At 43.5% G+C, this 17,644-nt stretch overlaps 1 protein-coding gene across 1 annotated transcript in view; it reads right to left on the bottom strand.

The window, feature by feature from the left end:
- The window catches only part of LOC133350341 (LIM domain only protein 3), a 162,149-nt gene that overhangs the window by 129,562 nt on the left and 14,943 nt on the right, over positions 1-17,644 (bottom strand). The gene's annotated exons all lie outside the window — the stretch shown is intronic.

Raw genomic sequence — 17,644 nt, 5'->3', positions numbered from 1 at the left:
TGATTATTATAAACAAGCCAATTATAAAGCAATGGAAATGTGCTACAGTGCTTTATTTATGCACACATACACAAATAATGTTTTGACCAATTAAACTGGCATGCTATTGACGTCCGTATAATGTGCCTTGTGAAATCAACAAAAGGCAGCATTTCAACAAAGCACTCTTCAATTTAATTTTTAACGAAGCCATCAGAGCACCCATCATCAGCCTGCTTCTGCAAAGACCTCTTCAAAGTCAGATCAACACTCAAAACAATTAGCCAAACACTCCTTTGTCCTTTGACTGCGATGACAAAGAGCAAGACGACTGATGAATGAATTTAAGCGGATTTGGCAATTAAAACACGGGGACTCACCAATGTCAATTTGGCCACTTGTGTGTGTGTGTGCCTCTATAGAATTCGGAAATGCACGGTTTCACTCAAATATTAAACACACGGAGAGCCGTACACGAGTCCGGAATGACAAACCAAAAACGGACAAGCAATGTAAGAAAGATATATTAAAAAAACGACTCTCAGTAAATATATATATTAGAACAACAATAAAAAAAGAACACAAAATAAGGCGTGGAATACCACAATTGGAAGCAATACACGAGCAGAGAAAATGGCAAAAGTGAAGCAATGGGGGAAGAGGGAGGGGGGGAAAGGGCAAGCTTCAGGGCACTTGACAAGCACTCATTAGGCCGTGGCAAAATATTGATTGCCGCCACAAGAGGCCCGAATCAGGCTGTGAAGTTCTGGCCGCGCTTTGTTCCTGACCAGACTTAGCAGGTGCTCTGAAACTCTGCTCAAATCTACTGAGCTGGGACCTCTGCAATAAAAAATAATAGGCTTCAAACAATGCTTTGTGGGTTGGAGAGAGAGAGAGAGAGAGCCGCCGCCGCCGCAAGAAAGCTGCACGGGATGGCTGGGCGGTTTGTTTTTTGTGTGTGTGTGTTAGGGAAGGCGGGCGAAGGGAAAGAGACGAGGCTCGGGTGAAGGAAGGGGGTGGGAGGGGGGTGAGAAGGGGCTGCATGGAGAGAAAAGGTGGTGGGGCCATGGCACTCTCCTGCCGAGCGCTGCCTCTCACCGTCAGCCATTTGCGAGGACGTCGTGCGGAGCACTCGCGATGCCGCTTCTCAATGTGTCATCCTCCTCCTCCTCTCTGCCCGCAGATGAGAAGGCGTGTCGGCGCTAATCCGTGTCATCGTTAAACTGCGAGCTCCTCGGCACAAAATCATTACGGGGGAGATCACAAACGGGGCCCCGGACAGGAACTTAGGTCGAGAGAAAAACGCAAATTACGCTGAATTGTGAATGAGGGCACGGCGCGCGCATGAAAGCGCGACAACTCTTGACAAAGAACTTCGCAAAGACATTGAGCGTCTCAATGGCTTTGCTCACTGCCTCGTGTGCCTTTTCTCTGCAAACACACTTGTTAAGCAATGACTAAATACGAGCGTTATGCAAACAGTCTTGCCTACTGTTTTTAATGACTCTATTAAATTGAGCACGGTCAAAAAATTGACATGTGACCGTGGTGGAAGCGATGAAAATTTGCATTGCTTCCAGCCTTGATCAATCCACTCCCAGATTAATGCCTCGCAAAGCCATCGACATCTCTCACGGTTCTGCTCTGAAACAATCCACCCGGCACCTACACACCAGAGCTGATTTCGCTCCATCCATGTCACTTTCACTCCATTCGGACACGGTACAAGCGGCTGGGGGTTCAAAATGGAGGCAGAGAGTAGTGGCAGAATTGAATTCTAGATTTGAAGCTTTCGTGACTGCAAGGATTCATACTCTTAGTTCTTTCGGTAAAGTCGCGTAGGTAAAAAATGAAATAAAAATTATTTTATTTTTTATTAATTTTAATTTCATTTTTTACCTACGCGACTTTTACCGAAAGAACTAAGAGTATAGTGGCAGAATTCCCTAACAGACCAAGGAGATTGCTTCAACATATTCACCTCACAATGTGGCGGCTTACGGTGGATACCCAGTGAACATGGAACTTTGGGCTAACCTCGGCACGTTGGTTGGAATCCTTGGACCGACGTTGCCGCAACGTTGATCCAACGTCCCTTGTTTACTGCGTAATTATGCCTTTACGTATCGCGAGTTACGTGGCGAACTAAAAAAAAAGTTACAAGGAATTTCGATCAGCAGGGAAGAGCGAAGAATTCCATTGCTACCCTTTCGCTTCGTATCATTGCAATGTTCGCGAATAGCAATATGGCAACTCGTGCCACTATTCCTATTTGCTACGGTTTCGTGTCTCTGCCACGCACACTTAAACGTGACAAAATAAGCTGTGCTATTCCGTAGGTTTTCGCGGTTCTGACATATGGCTCTCCGATGCGTTTTCGGTTGTACCCGGGGGTTGTTCGGCACGATGTCCGACATTTCTCTCCACGTGCTCGGAGCTAGGAGCTTCGTCAGTTCCTGAAGAAACTCCAAGCACATGGAGCTAAAGCCCAACGCACAAGGTACGAGCTGAACACGCATCAAATAAGCATTATTTATTCGGGGTGTCCTCGTAAATTTGAAGGGCTTTATAAGAATGCGTGGATGCCATTATTTAATCGCCCGCCTTTTGAATAATAGTTTTACATTAAATTGTCAAGCTTTCTATAGAGCTAGCAAATAGATGACAGTTCGCCCTTGATTTAATGGGCTACCCGCCGTACTGTCTGCTCTAAACTTCACCCCACACGCATCGCATTGATGCATAATGTGTGTGCTGCTGCTGCTGCTACAGCACTGCTCATTACACGCGAATTAAGTGAGTTGCATAAACATGATTTTATTCATAAGCCACGCGTGCTACAAACTATTTATGGGAGTTCAGCCTCAGATGGTGTCCTACCTTAGGGGCATGTTTATGAAGTGTGGACGTCCGGTTTCAGTGGAGAGGGAGACGCAGGTGCATTATGTATACACTCTATGTGTACAAACGCGTATTGTACGTGTGTATATGAAGCACCCTGGAATTTAAATTGACCATGAACATATAAAGACATTGCATTAATAAGGGGAAAACAACACGGATAAAGATTGAATAATTACATTGGTGAATAACATGCTTTTTTAATATTGCTCGACCTCTTCTCAAATCTGCCGATATGTTTGGAGCTGATACTTCTATACGACAAAGGTCTATTAAATTCTTAAGGTCAGCGCTGCTAGGAGCATATATTTATTCGTTATTAATTCAGCACAGCACTTTTGAGTGGGTGGTTCTGTCCAGCGACACAGCCAAACGCATTTGTCTCCCCACTTCTGGTGCCGTTACACTCCACCAAACGCCCATTCCAGGTGAGGATGACCTAATACGAGTGACGGACAAAGCACAGATAATACTGGTAGGAACCTCCTGGTTACACCAGCCCACAGGGGATTATTGTGTCCGTCGTGCAGGAAGGGGCTGGGTGGGGAGGGAGGGGCTAGCTGGGGAGGGGAGGGGCTGGGTGGGGAGGGTGGGGCTGGGTGGGGAGGGAGGGGTGGGGCTGGGTGGGGAGGGGCTGGTCACCCCGTGGTGCCCTTATAAAACTCAACGTTTAACCTACTCACGCCGACTTGCGCCCGCCCTCACAGTCGGCCATATTTGCGGAATACACCACGCCGCCGTTGACCCTGGCCATTGAGCGAGCAACCCAACGTTCCTACCAGCTCCCTCCGCAGGAATGTGTTATTCGACACTCATATGCTGGCTGGGAATTGAAACTCAAGACATTGTAAATCCGGAGCAGTGCCCTGCACCGGCGCCATGTGAGACATGAGTGTAAATTTTGGGGTGGTATTGCATTTACCTGGAAAGGGCGGGGAGGAGGGGGAAACCACTGTGATGGACGTGTGTGTAATTGACCGAAATGAGAAGTACAAGGGGTGGTTAAAGTTTTCGTGGGACCTGCTTTGAGAACACACGCGTCGCTTCCTCTCCCAACATCCATTGAGGTGGCCTCCGATAGGGCTTCAACGCACTCGTTTGTTCATTCGATTCAAAATCGTAAGCATCGGCATTAGGCCGGCGTGACGTTATGTTCGCTCGGCGGTCGCAATCTCAAAACCGTACAGCTGGCCTCCCTGCGCGCGATGAAAAACACTCGCCCGGCCGCACAGATGAGGCAGCACAGATTTGCGAGGCTTCCCTCAGGGCGAGATTTGGCAAAATGGAGCAGGGGATATGAGGGTTGAGGCGTCGCGTTCTATATCGAGTTAGGCCCCACGGCTGGGATTTGCACTGTGCTGCACTGATTGAGAGGTAAACTCGCAACTTCTACACACCACGACACATGAACATGGTGGAATTTCCCACACCCTCCCCCCCCCCCCAAACAAACCGTTAAATATTTATTAAATCCAACTATTTTCTCTTTTATTTGCCATGATATTTTAAGGACAGATAATTGGATCCCTGTAGCATACATTTTAATGACCTAATTAATGTTAATAATGTATAAACATGTATTTTAAAAAATAAAGCACTTTAACACCAGTCATCTTAATCCATGGTAATTTTATAACAGCCTTTTATTTTACTCGTAAAACGTGGCACGGGCACATTTCCAACAAATGTTCAACCTGCGTTTGACCGTCCAGCATATGAGACTTAAAGCAATGCGTTGACCTACAGTCATTTCTCTAGGTTGCAATTATACAAAGTTAACACACTTGACATTTTTCGATTTAAAGCTTTCGTGACTGCAGGGATTCATATACTTGGTTCTTTCGGTAAAGTCACGTAGAAGGGAAATCATAAAATAATAAAAATAAAACAACTATAACACTTGCCATTCATTAAGAATATTTTTTTTATTAACCATGGGATAGTATATGTTTTTTTTTACATATTCTATTCATAAATTCTAACTTTTAAAACACAGCCTTGCAGCGTGTGATGAATTCTCCTTTATATATATATAAAAAAAACTTGCATTCGGAAATGATCGAGTTAAGATGTTTTGCATTGTGTTGCACAGAGGTTCACACACAGCCCTTCATTAATCGCGGGCCGCTTGTACAAAGTTAGGCGTGGAATAAATAAACCTAATTGAAAACACCACTTGCCTTCCAGAAAAAAAATTATAATAGTATATCCATAAAATAATAATATTAACAAAAGCAATGTGTCCATGTGTTTAACGCTGGCAGGAATATCATAAATAAATTGAGCTCACGACCAACCCCATTCAAAGTGGGTTTATTGTGAAGTGGTTTGAGAATGCACCTATTATAATAAACAGTGGCTCCGCTGTTTGAACTGTCGGTATAGAGTGCATGTAATGTGTAGTAACTTGTAATCTTACGCCTTAGAGATCAAGCCATGCTTAGACAAGGCTTGTTATCAAGTCCCACATTATCCTGCACTCACTGCACAGCAAATGACTGGTTAACTGTTTGAGCATTGCCACCTATTTTCTAACGGGTACAGCGTCCACTCTAAGACATTGAAGGCAATTCTAGTTGAGAAAGAAAGAAAATGAAGCCAGGAGAACAAATAATGTCACACTAGCTGTGCAGTCACATGGCCTTGGCATGCATCGCTCGCAAATGCCAAATTGGCGGCTTTTAAAAGGAAAAACAACCGACATTACGATCGTGGGTTTGGATCCATGGGTTTTTAAATAAACGGCCGACACCTGATAAAAAAATGAATTTACAACAAAGCCTTTTTAATGCTTGCATAAACCAATTAAATGGCAGAAGGTTTAATTTATTTTTTCAATTTGCACTAATTGTGCATATCGCTGTCCATTTATCGCGAAACGACACGCGCGGTGAATCATTAATCACTCGAGCATTTTACACCCGGATCCGCTTTGTTGCCGTAAGAGAACACACGCACAACGCGAACTTTACGCAATTGCAAAAGTAGCGGTGCTAATAACGACGATGAGGCTGGTGTCGATTTTGAAAGCGATTGCAGCTGCTGCTGAACGTAACATGGAAATCAATGATTATAGCTGCTCCGCATTTTTTGCGAGCAAATGGGTTAAGAGCACTTGCAGCTGGGGCTGACGTTTCCAAAGGAATTAGCCAGTCTCTCTGGCATAAATAATGTATGGGTCTAATCCACTTTAACAGTCCTTGCACGACACTTTATTCTACATAAAGAGAGCCGATGCTGAAATCAGAACCGCACGGCCCACGTATAAACTGTGCTCCTAACTCGCGATTACATTCTCAGCACAAAAAAATACCCACCGCTTTATAATCTACGGTGACATATTTTTGGTCCCCTCTCTCACACGGAGCTTTTATTGAATATGATAAATATGCTTTTTTTTCTCCACCACGTGAAAAATAACGCGCATTTTCTATTTAAGGCTAAAGTTATTTGGATGTCTCAAAAAGGGGATGAAGATAGTGCCTTGACATCAGATATGGAGTGAGTCTCTTTGTATTCATGTATATTCTGTACGTTCACAATGTTATTCAGGCCGGTTCTTTATCAATAATCTTTTCCCATTTCATTTTAGTGTTTCCCTAACAGTAAACATTATTTGGTGTAAGGTTTTCTCTTGTGATTCATGGTTATATACCCAATATAAGCAATATTGTGATGGTATGATTTTACTTCTTGGGGTTAACAGGACTATCCCAACTTTAAATATTTCTACTCTGTGTTTTTGTTCGCGAAAGTTAGGCATACAATCTAAGCGCGGTCCACATTTATCTTTCACCGCGTGAATGCTCGAAATATCTGCATACATTTATGTGTACGGTGCATACACATGCATATGCGTATTTTGATTGTGTGCATTTCCTGTGTATCATCTCAGAGATCATCAACCCATTCTCAGCCCACCGCTGAATTAATGCATCACCATGCTGACACTATCACCTCTGCTTCTGTGCAGCTGAAATGCATTGTCCTTCCACACATGCCCTAATTTCATCACTCCATCTCTGTTTTTATGTCTATCCAGGTGGCAACGTGAGATCCATATTGAACCAGTGGTGGAATTCCATATTACAATGGTGGGGGAGGGTTATACAACAGCCACGACTGAATTCCCACAAAGTCATATAATGCATTTCATCTGAATCAAACGATGACGAAGTTGGGAGGTGAGCGTTCTAACCACAGCACCACCTGGCCACATAAAAGTTGGAAGAGGTGCAGCCCTGCAACTGCTTGCTCCAGCCACTGCTTGCAGAAGGACCTTCACTATAGGGAGCTCGAGAGAGAGGCCCCCCCAGAGGATATGTTGGCTTTGTCTTCCACGCTGGACAGATGGGAGTACCCACATTTTACGCCACCACACACTTGACCGACTGCGGTGAGCCTGTTTATACTACTGGGTGCACAGAAAGAGGGGGGGGGGCGGGTGGGATCTAAAAAAAACTTGCACCATTGTTTCAACTTCTGTGGGGGAGGGTGGGGAGCGGTGGGAAGAGATCTCAGTGGCAATCAGGCCAACCGTTTCATAATGAAGGTTGCTCTATTTAAGACCGGATGCAGGATGACTTCTTCACAATTCTGGCAAAATCTTCTGAAGAAACTGGTTGTAATCACCGAGCGAAACGTCGTGCTCAAGTTGTAAATGTTGTGGGTTTACTCGCCATCACACCGATGTGCTGAAAAGCCAATAGCCACGTTTTTTCTCACGTGACAAACCTTACTAATTGGCTGTGTGGGGTGGTGGTGGTGTGTTAACGACACGTTTACATTGACGCAATCTAACTCAAAAAACCTTTATTACGAACAATATTGTTGGCGAAAGCCTACGCGTTAAATAGGCCGACTGATATGCGGCAAATGGATATCAATTAGTGGAATTGCACTCGAGGAAATGTTATAAATCGGCTCTGCGCATTCCGCCCTTGCTCTGTCCTTACTACGTCTGGCCCTTCGCCGTGCGTGGCCTGGGACAGCTCGTTCCGCAGCTCCGCTCGCTGCACCACAGGCACAGATTTGCTCCTCTGTGCTCCTCAGACATCTCCGGCCCTCGTGCCACATAAAAGCCGATGTTGTTCAATTTTAAATGCTAACCTGCACATAATTTATCACTCGCGCGTTCGCGTTCCGGCTACTTTTGGCAACGTGCAGCTGTTCTATTCCTCTCCTCGCCTTAAAAAAAAAAAGTTTATTTTGGCTAAAAAGCACCAACGGAGTTTGGTCTGGAACTGGAACAGCGTGGAGTGAGAAAAGGATCGTTTGAAGCCTCATTTTTTTGGCATCAGGTTTAAAAGAAACTCGCCATGCAATGCTTTCCCTTCGGGCTACGCTCCGAGACTGGTTGGAGGCTCCACAGCTGCGGTGTTTTTTTTTACAGATTACCTCTCTATCATGTGAAATCCTTTTTTATTGCAAGCCTGCCAGCAATGTCCGTGGTAGGAACGGCGCATGTGCCGATGCATTCCGATCAAAACGCGGAAACCTCGCGGCTGCGCCCTTCTTAAACACACGCTTAATTTCTCCATCACACCGGGCGTGGGGAAAAATGTTCATTATTTATCTGTTACAAACTTCTAAAAAATGTATGTACTGGTAAAAAAAAATGCCAATGGAAATAGAGGTAAAAACTTAAAAGATATTTAAGCTAGAAATTAAAGTAAATTGCTTAATTTATATATGAGTGGTGCAGATGAATAGGCGCTGATCGGAAAAAACACTTTTCTGTGAGGTGTGTGAACTTTCGCTCTGACGACTCACTCTCGTGTGAATATATATTAGTGATGATAATTCACAGCCCTGCTGAAGGAAAGCCTATGCAAGCCATATCAATCATGTGCGTTGCAAGACCATACTACACCATGCTCGTTCAATGCGGTCTAAATATCACTTGCCACTGAGGTTAGCCATCGCCGGGATTTGAACCCAAGTTGCCGGGTTCATAGCACTATGCGCAAATCACTGTGCGACCACTCTCTTTGTTGGTGATACCTTCCACTGTCGGGAAGACAGTACATTTTGTTTTAACTTATACAGTCACTGTGTCGTCAGTGTTTTCATGCTCAAGCGAATATGCCCTCATGTCCGTCGGTGACCCTGAGCCAGCATTGGGAATTCCACATTCCCATGAACGATTGTTATTGACCGACCACGTAATGGTGTGTGTTTTGTCACTCTCAATGAAGGATAATGTGCGAGCTGACCCGTGAGTTAAGCGCTCTAACCACAGCTCCTAATTTTTAAAATAAATGAATAAATAGCCATATATTTTGCTTACAGCTAAATAATAAAACAACCTGGTTAAGGCAGTCCTTAACGTGGTAAATTGTTGTGAGTGTTTGCATTTGCAAGGGCTCACACATTCGAGTAATGTCAGAATCAGTGATACGCTTTTGGGCTATCGAGCAGTGGATTTTGATGTTTTCCTGTTGCGTGACGTTAATAGTTGTTATAAAAAGGTTAAGGTGCAGCCCTGCAATTGCTTGCTCACACCACTGCTGCCAGAAGTGCCTGTGCTAGAGGAGGCTCGAGAGGAGGCGCATGTCTAGGATGTGTTGGCCTACTCTTCCACGCTACCCAGACGTCTCAGAAGACGTGCTAGAACTCAAGCTTTACTCCACCACACTGTCTGCAAGCTCAGGAAAAATGTGTTTATTTTGCTACTTTCAAACTGCATATACTTTACCGGCAACGTTTGCATTCTTTAAGCAAACACACGGCTTTAGTGAATACATACATTAGCCAGCGTCCTTTGTAAATGAATAAAGCACCCGTTAAACTTGGACGAGTTTTTTTTTCCTTTCTGCCCAGACATAATCCGTCTGCAGATTGATTAATATAATTCATTGATCACGTATGCCAATTTACCAACGTGTTGCCGCTCTGGCAAATGGTCTCTATTTCCAAACTCAGCACAATGTGTTTTATTTAAATCAGCAAGACTACAAGAGAGGAATTATTGCATAATGTGCCGCAGGATTTTAGCAACAACAACTCAACATGTTAGTCTATCACACTGTGGCCTTAGAAAAAGACACAATATATAAATACGTAATGTTTCGGGTTATGGCCCTTTTTCATAGTACACACCTCTTTGTAATGTCACGTGAAGAAGGTCCATTGCCCATAATGGCACCTATTATATTTTTTCTCCATTTTTTCAATGCGGTTGTTATTGACGAATGTGTTGATTTTTTAAAATTAATTGTGCTTGTGCACCACTGCCAACGCAGCAGCCGCAGCGCCGCCAAATCATATGCAGTCATCGGAGAAGATTAACCTAAAGCGTTGCGAGACACACGAGTAGCAGTTGAACTACCATACCCCGTTCTGCCAGAGACGCCAGATCATCGGTTCATCGAGCTGTCCAGTTGCCGTGAAAATCAAGATTTTATTTTTGTAAAAAGGTGTTAGGTTTTTTCACCCACACGTATAAAACTGTCACCGGTCAAGGTTGTTTTTTTTTGTAAACTGAAACGAACTTATATCGCGCAATGCATATTTGAAAATTGCCACACACAAACACACAATGCTCCAAAAAATATATATATACTCTTTACAGATGTGTAGCTATCTTATTTAACCAGGTTAGGAGCACGCTGAGATATACATTTTTTCATATCGAGCGAGACCTGGGGTAGTTTTATTATGGAATTTAAGTTTCCTGAGGTTGATACATTTTTTACTGTACATTAGCTGAAAATATTTTTTTTCAATCTTTTTTTTAAATATCGAAACGGAATCTCTGATGAAAAATCTAAATGTAAAATACCGATGGAGTTATTAACATAGCTAAACTGAATAACCAACGAGTATATAATAATAAGCATTTACTTACGCTTAATTACAGAACGTTTATAATGGGCATAGCTTCCATATTCCCTGCAAGATAAATGACCATATTATTGAGCGCATTTAATTCAATTATGATATAAAAATTACAAAACAAATAATTTGTTCCAACAGAAATAATCGGCTTTTTGCAGGCATGCTTTTGAAAAATTGCTCCAACACGGAATTTCAACTTGGGCGTCCCGCTTCACGACGGTTGACACCGCGCACGGCGACCTGCAAACCCAGCACCCACGCGAGGCGAAATGCTCTCAAGGTGAAATGCTCCCAAGGCGCCATGGCGCGGCACGCGTCCCTTTTTAAATCCTTTATATTAAGTTCGCTTGCTTGCTTGCTTGCGTGCTTGCGTGCTTGCTTGCTTACGACCGTGCAAATCTTTCGGTCGTTTTTTAACTCACTTCCCGTGATCCAATCGAGCTGACATTTTGCACACAGACTCGTTGTGCGAGACAATTAATGTTCGTGAAAAATTTTTTCCAAAATTTTACACTGTTTAGGGAAAACAAATTAAATATTTAATTACCAATTGCTTAATACTGGCAGACAATCATCTGACCCATAGGTGGCAGCCATCTCAAGCCAGAGGACCAGATGACTCTAGCCGCCACACATATAAAGGATTTATAGTGAAAAACTTTGTTTTTACGGGTAAATTTTTTACGTATGAATGTTGAAATTCTTTCGCACCGTACGTAGCCAACCGATAATCGGAGGTGCGAGGGAAGGACAACAAATAAAACACGAAAATCAGTTCTAAAGAAATGAGTTTTCAATTTAGATTTAAAAGTGCACAGCTCCAGCGGCTTCCTAATATTGGAAGGAAGAGCGTTCCAGACGGCCGCAGAAGCGCATCTGAAAGCGCGTGATACGGTGATCGTCTTTATTCAATGGCCAGCCAAAAACGGTTGCTGCAAGGATGACCGAAGTTTGCGTGATGGTTTATGCTTCTTGAAGGATCAGCAAGGTATTGTTGTTCATTTTGAAAAGCACAGATAAAATGTTTATGCCTAATCAGACCATTTTAGAAATGTATCATCAACAAACATCTATTAAAGTCGATGCATGATGCTTGAGCATATTTGACGCCACATACAACTAAATTAAATCGCATTGTATTTTAATGAACAGTGGGCGAAGCCGTGGTTGTTTTAGCAGGGCAGCTGTCTGCTTCGCTATGCCTCTGGGGAGTAAGCGATGGTTGCTTAATTTTAAGATCCAAAGCTCCTGCCCCAGGAATGTGGAATTTCCACGACAAGCACAACACCAGTAGCGAAGAACACAGCCCACATTATTCCTTTCAACATAGAACCAAACTGATGGCTTGATCTTGACCGTTTTTGTCGTCGTTGAACTGAGTCAACTATGAAGGAAAAACAGGAAGACATTTCCAGTTATATTCACAGCCTAGAATTGCACCTTGGTAATTTAGAGTGGTGGATAGTTGAGTAGGTTACATTCAACTGGCACCCCACCACTATCTAAAAAGACAACACAACACCAAAGACACACGAGGAGCGAATGCTCCGTGAATTTTGCACGTGCGGTTAAAAGCATAAAAAATATCTGTAGAAAAAAATAAGTTAGACGCTGTTTGGTATAACACAGCGGTAATGTTATGCAATGTTGGTCTAAATACTTAATGCTTGGGCTGATGTCACTCTACAAAGACTATATTTCAGATGATGTTGTGTTTGTATGCACACTGCTTGGTGGGAAAAAGATGCGCTTGATTTGTAAAACAATACCTTGCATGCGAGATTCTGATGAATTATGCGTACAGCTAATAGGGCTGTGTTCCACTCGATGCATCGCTAACTCCACTTGCCGAATTGACTACAAGTTTGTTTCGTCTCGGCAAGAGAACTGAACGCACGACATAAATCCCAGGAGAGAAAGCGTGGATTATAAACTTCCAATTATGCCAGATTGTCATAAACTGACACGCAACTGCATTGCTTTACAGCACAGCGGGTCACTTACTTAAAATTTAAAATGTTCAACCTCAGAGCAATTATCCGTAATATACCACTGTCAAGCCTGGTACATATTTCTACGGGAAGAAGTTGAGCAATGCTCCCCGGATTTCCTTTTCAAGTGAAGATTTATTCTAAGCCACTTATGCAACGCTTGCAAGGCTGACGCTAAGCCTGTAGCCAGCACAGTCAAATAAGTTCTTCGCCAACTTTGTCGCAGGGTGTGTGTCGTACTTAACTAAGCAAGGACAACACGAGCAAAAGTGCAAACTTCGTGTAAAAATAGAAGCGAGCATGGTTGTGTGTAAATATCTACGCAATGTGTGCGTCATACTTCGTAGGAGGCAGATGCAACTTTGTGCAGGTTTCTGTTCCTGTGCAGACACGATCAAATGTTGACAAGTGTGGTTTCGTCAGAGCCAGATGACCATCGCAAGGCGTCGGCATAAGACCATCGTTGGACAAAAACGATATGGGTGAGAAGGCACAGGGTTCACCAACTTTGAAGGTTACGACGAGTCCTTGAGCTATTAAATCAACCAACATTTCTTCCATTACAGTCGACTTTCTCACATCGGGTTTATTTTACTTTTGCCTTGCAAGATATAATACCGTAATTAAAAGAGTACTAAATGCAATTTGTGTCCAAAGGACAGTTTTAGGGGATGGCTGATAAAGTAGATTTTTGTAATATTTTTTCAGACTCAAATGTACGGTACGTCATCTGTATATGCGTGTGATTTTATCCCAGATGTATGCATTGAGAATATTTAACATGAACTGGGGTATTAGTCGTAAGCGGAGTAACACGACCCGGTTTTAAATCCATGTGCCTATATCCCTGACAAGCTTGACATGTTACCAGGCATCGCACAGCACTTTCTATGATAACCTATCACGACCTATTTGACTCCGAATTCTAGAAAATGGTACATTGACCATGACATTTAAAAAACGCATGTATTTTATATTTATCGTCATCCTCATCACCGTGGAATTACCTTTTCTATTATGGTATAATTTCTGGCTACTCCAATGAACAGCATGCGAGTCTGTGAGCAATGTGTGCTGATTGCAAATGCGCAGGCTTCACTGATTACAGAGCGTTTGACGACTTGCCTCTCTGCTCATTCGATGAGTCATTACAATTCCGAGTCGCAATTTGATTCAGGAAACCATTTTTGGTTCGTCCCATTTGTACTGTCTCGTTAGTGTTGTCTGTTTCACTTTTTTTCTGTCTTGTTTGCATAGTTTTGTTTCAATTTGCCTCAAGGGGGTATATTTGCATGTCATTTCCATAAAAGATAAATATTCCCAGGGGAAAAAAATACATGCATGTAGATCCTGTGTGTCAACTTTAATCGATCGGTCAACATCGCTCAGCTCCACGAAAAGATGGTCTCAACCATCAAGCAATCGCTAGGGCACAGACTTCACTCACGACCAGTAGGATGTGCGGTCCTGCACATCGCTCAACCTCTAACCCCTTGCGCAGAAATTGCAACCATGTGATTGAGATGTGGTGGGCAGCTGGCAGTATTGTATGCTCAAACACACCTGCTAATGTTAAGTTTCTTTTGTAATGAGTGTGTTCCCCCCCCCCCCCCATACTCACAACACAATTTTGTGGCGCCGATCTCTCTTGCTTGGCCTAATCCAGTGGCGGAAATTCCACACTCCCCATTGCAGGCGCGAGTTTATCTATCCACACAAGGAATGTTGGCTTTGAACAGGGCTATGCAGCCTCACCAAATGGTGCTCGTGATTTCAATTATGGATAATTTTCAAACGTGGGATTTGAGCCGCGACGCAGGTAGGTACATATTGGCCTACCCGAAGAGATTATGCCACAAGGGATTGCAAAATCTACACGTCAGCGGCACTCGCCGTAGCAGTGCGGTGAGGTTGCAGGATTCGAACCGTTAACTCCTATTGCAAAGTGGCTGAGCAGCGCGCGCACACACACCACGTTGACGAGATCACGACACACGCCACCCACCCTGCCGTCGTCCCACAGTCGGTCACCTTCTGTCATTCGCCCACGACTCATCGCGTCGCACTTTACCCCTTTGCTTGCTCCTACTCGTCCGAGCCCACCTTGCAATAAAATATATCCACCTGCGCTTAAAACGAAGCTTTAAAAGGATCTAATAACGGTAATTGCAAAATGCTCTTGTTTCAGCATTAACGAAGAGTTTAACAAATATGTGCAGCATACTTATGTCCCCCGGGCTCCATTGCAACACACAAAGTGTGGCTTTATAGCTCCCCTGGGTGACACTTAAGCACCCGTTTTTAATGCAATGCGCATTCTTTAAGGATGCACGTATTCAGCCAAGATTATTTCTGATTATTTGGTTATAATGAAACACAGCACCTTGGCGTAATACTTTTCAGACTAACGACGCTACAACGCGGTGAGCAAAACTTTAAGGGCTTCACGAGATATGGCTTCGAGTTTTGGGAATGCGGTATTTTACACCACTGAAGCACTTTGAAATTCCCTGTGTGACACTAAACATTCTACTTATATGAGGCTTCTGTATAAATCACAAGTGTTGTGCACTGAATTGCCGCACGTATATTTTTTTATCTATTTACTCTCGCGCATCACAGTTTTATCAGATACAGGTTGAGAATCATTACTGTGCTGTGGCATTGCCGGGCATCCTTAGAAGCTTCTGCTTATGGGGGAAATGGCCATTATGTAAAATAGAATATACGTGCGTTTGGGATGCACACAAAATATTAAACGAACGTGGTGATCGGGTGCGTCAGGGGGGGGGCTAATATCACGTCAGAGCACAGAGCCGGCACACCGCTGCTCAGAGCCTGGGTTCGACTCTGGGCAGCCGTCCATGATTACCAGTGGGTTCTCCAGTGTAGCCCGCTTGGGCCACCGATAACTACGGGGTTTTGTATACAATTTTACTTTACTTAATTCAGCGTATTCAAAATGTGAGAATTAGAATTTTGGTTTTATTACCATGCGGTGAACACTTTTTTTGGGGCATATAAAGAGAAGCGCCTCCTACCGTGGATAAAACAGCCGGTTGGTGTGACTGAAATAACACACTTATGCCAGTTAATCTCCTGGGACTGTTCTCCATTACAAAGTGACGCACTGCATGCTGGGAGAGTTCCAAATGTAAATGTATTCTTCTCAAGAGATGCGGTCAATATCACTACTGGAATATAATTTGGATTAAAGAAAAAATGAACCCACATACGTAAATAAATACGGAAATTGCATTGAATTGGTAATACATTAAAATGTTAAACTAACCACGTTGAACTAGCCTAATCTTACGGTGATGAGATGTTAACTACCCAGCCTTATATACAGGAGGTCGTGAGTTCGATCCCGTCCCCTGGTGCCTGTATATTTGGAGTTTGCGTGTTCTCCTGTAGTCGCGTGGATTTTTCTCTGGGTCCTCCGCGGTTTTCCCCTCCACGTTTAAAAGCGTGCATTGTGAGCATTTGGCCGCTATAAATGTCCACTTGATAAGCCACTTCGTTGAGCTAATGTTTGTGGTCAGGTTGCTTCTGAAAAAGATCTAAATAGCTCAGTGGGCCTTACCCGGTAGAAGAAAATAGTTTAGTTTAAGTTTAGTTTAAAATGTAGACACAATCAGGAAGTGGAGGTTGCGATGGGTGGGACGTGTGTGCAGCATGGAAGAGGGCAGCTTAATGAGCCAGGCATTGGCGTGGCACCCATAGATGAGCCACCAAGAGGACGACCTGAAGCCAGATGGTAAGATCAGACCTCGGAGGCCTGGTGTCGACTGTTCAACATCTGTAGGATGTGGTAAATGGAAGGAAGTTGATGGTGATGTATATTAGCATAAACAGCAGGGGGTTGTGATGACCTCTCTACCTCTGAACCTCTTCGGTTTATATTAATCTCTGCCTTCATGTGAAAACTTGACAAGTGCTTATAGCCCATGTTCTACATGTAGCTGCCCTGTTTATATGCTAGCCTATATACGTATTTGCTCCATGCATAGCCGAGCTCTGGCGAGTCAATACCAGCTGATGGCATCGAACCAGGATCGCAATTGAAACATATTATAAAACTTCGATTTAAAGCTTTCGTGACTGCAGGGATTCATATTCTTGGTTATTTTGGTAAAGTCACGTAGAAGGGAAATAATACAATAATAAAAATAAAACAATTAAATTCTCACGACGTTTCGGCCACAACGCAAGCAGCCGTCCTCAGGTGACGAAACAGAGCTGTCAGAAAGACAGCGTCCTAATGAGGAAAGACAGCGTCCTAATGAGGACGCTGTCTTTCCGACACCTCTGTTTCTTCACCTGAGGACGGCTGCTTGTGTTGTGGCCGAAACGTCGTGAAAATTTAATTTTATTATGTTTCATTTTTATTATTATTTATTTCCCTTCTACGTGACTTTACCAAAAGAACCAAGAATATATTAGAAAACCTTTTTTTTTTTTACCAGGTAAGGCCTACTGAGAAACCTGGCCACAAACGATAGCTCGGGGAAGGGGCTTATCATGTAGAAATATATGTATATTGAACTTCTTTTGCACCATACATAGCCAACTATGCTTATTGGAGGTGCAGGGGAAGGACAACAAAGTAAACACAAAAAGCAGCCAAATGCTCAAAACGCATGTTTTTAAATGTGGAGGGAAAAAAACCAGAGGATCCGGAGAAAAATCGAAGCGACTACAGGGGGAACATGCAAACTCTAAATATAGAGCAGGTGTCAATGTCAGGGTCGAACTCATGCTGACTGTATGATAGGCGAGGTAGTGAACATCTCTCCACTGTGGTACCCTAGGCGTCAACCGTACATTGCAATGGCGATCACTCTTGGGGCCAGCCACGCCACATGGGTCCTCCATTCCTGCCTGAACTCCACACTGGGCTCTGGGCAGCCTGACTCCCCATGATTCCACGA

This window comes from Lethenteron reissneri, chromosome 33 (assembly GCF_015708825.2).
Source record: "Lethenteron reissneri isolate LAM-NWPU_2019-01 chromosome 33, ASM1570882v1, whole genome shotgun sequence".
NCBI lineage: Eukaryota > Metazoa > Chordata > Hyperoartia > Petromyzontiformes > Petromyzontidae > Lethenteron > Lethenteron reissneri.
This window is presented reverse-complemented; position numbering and strand designations above follow the sequence as displayed.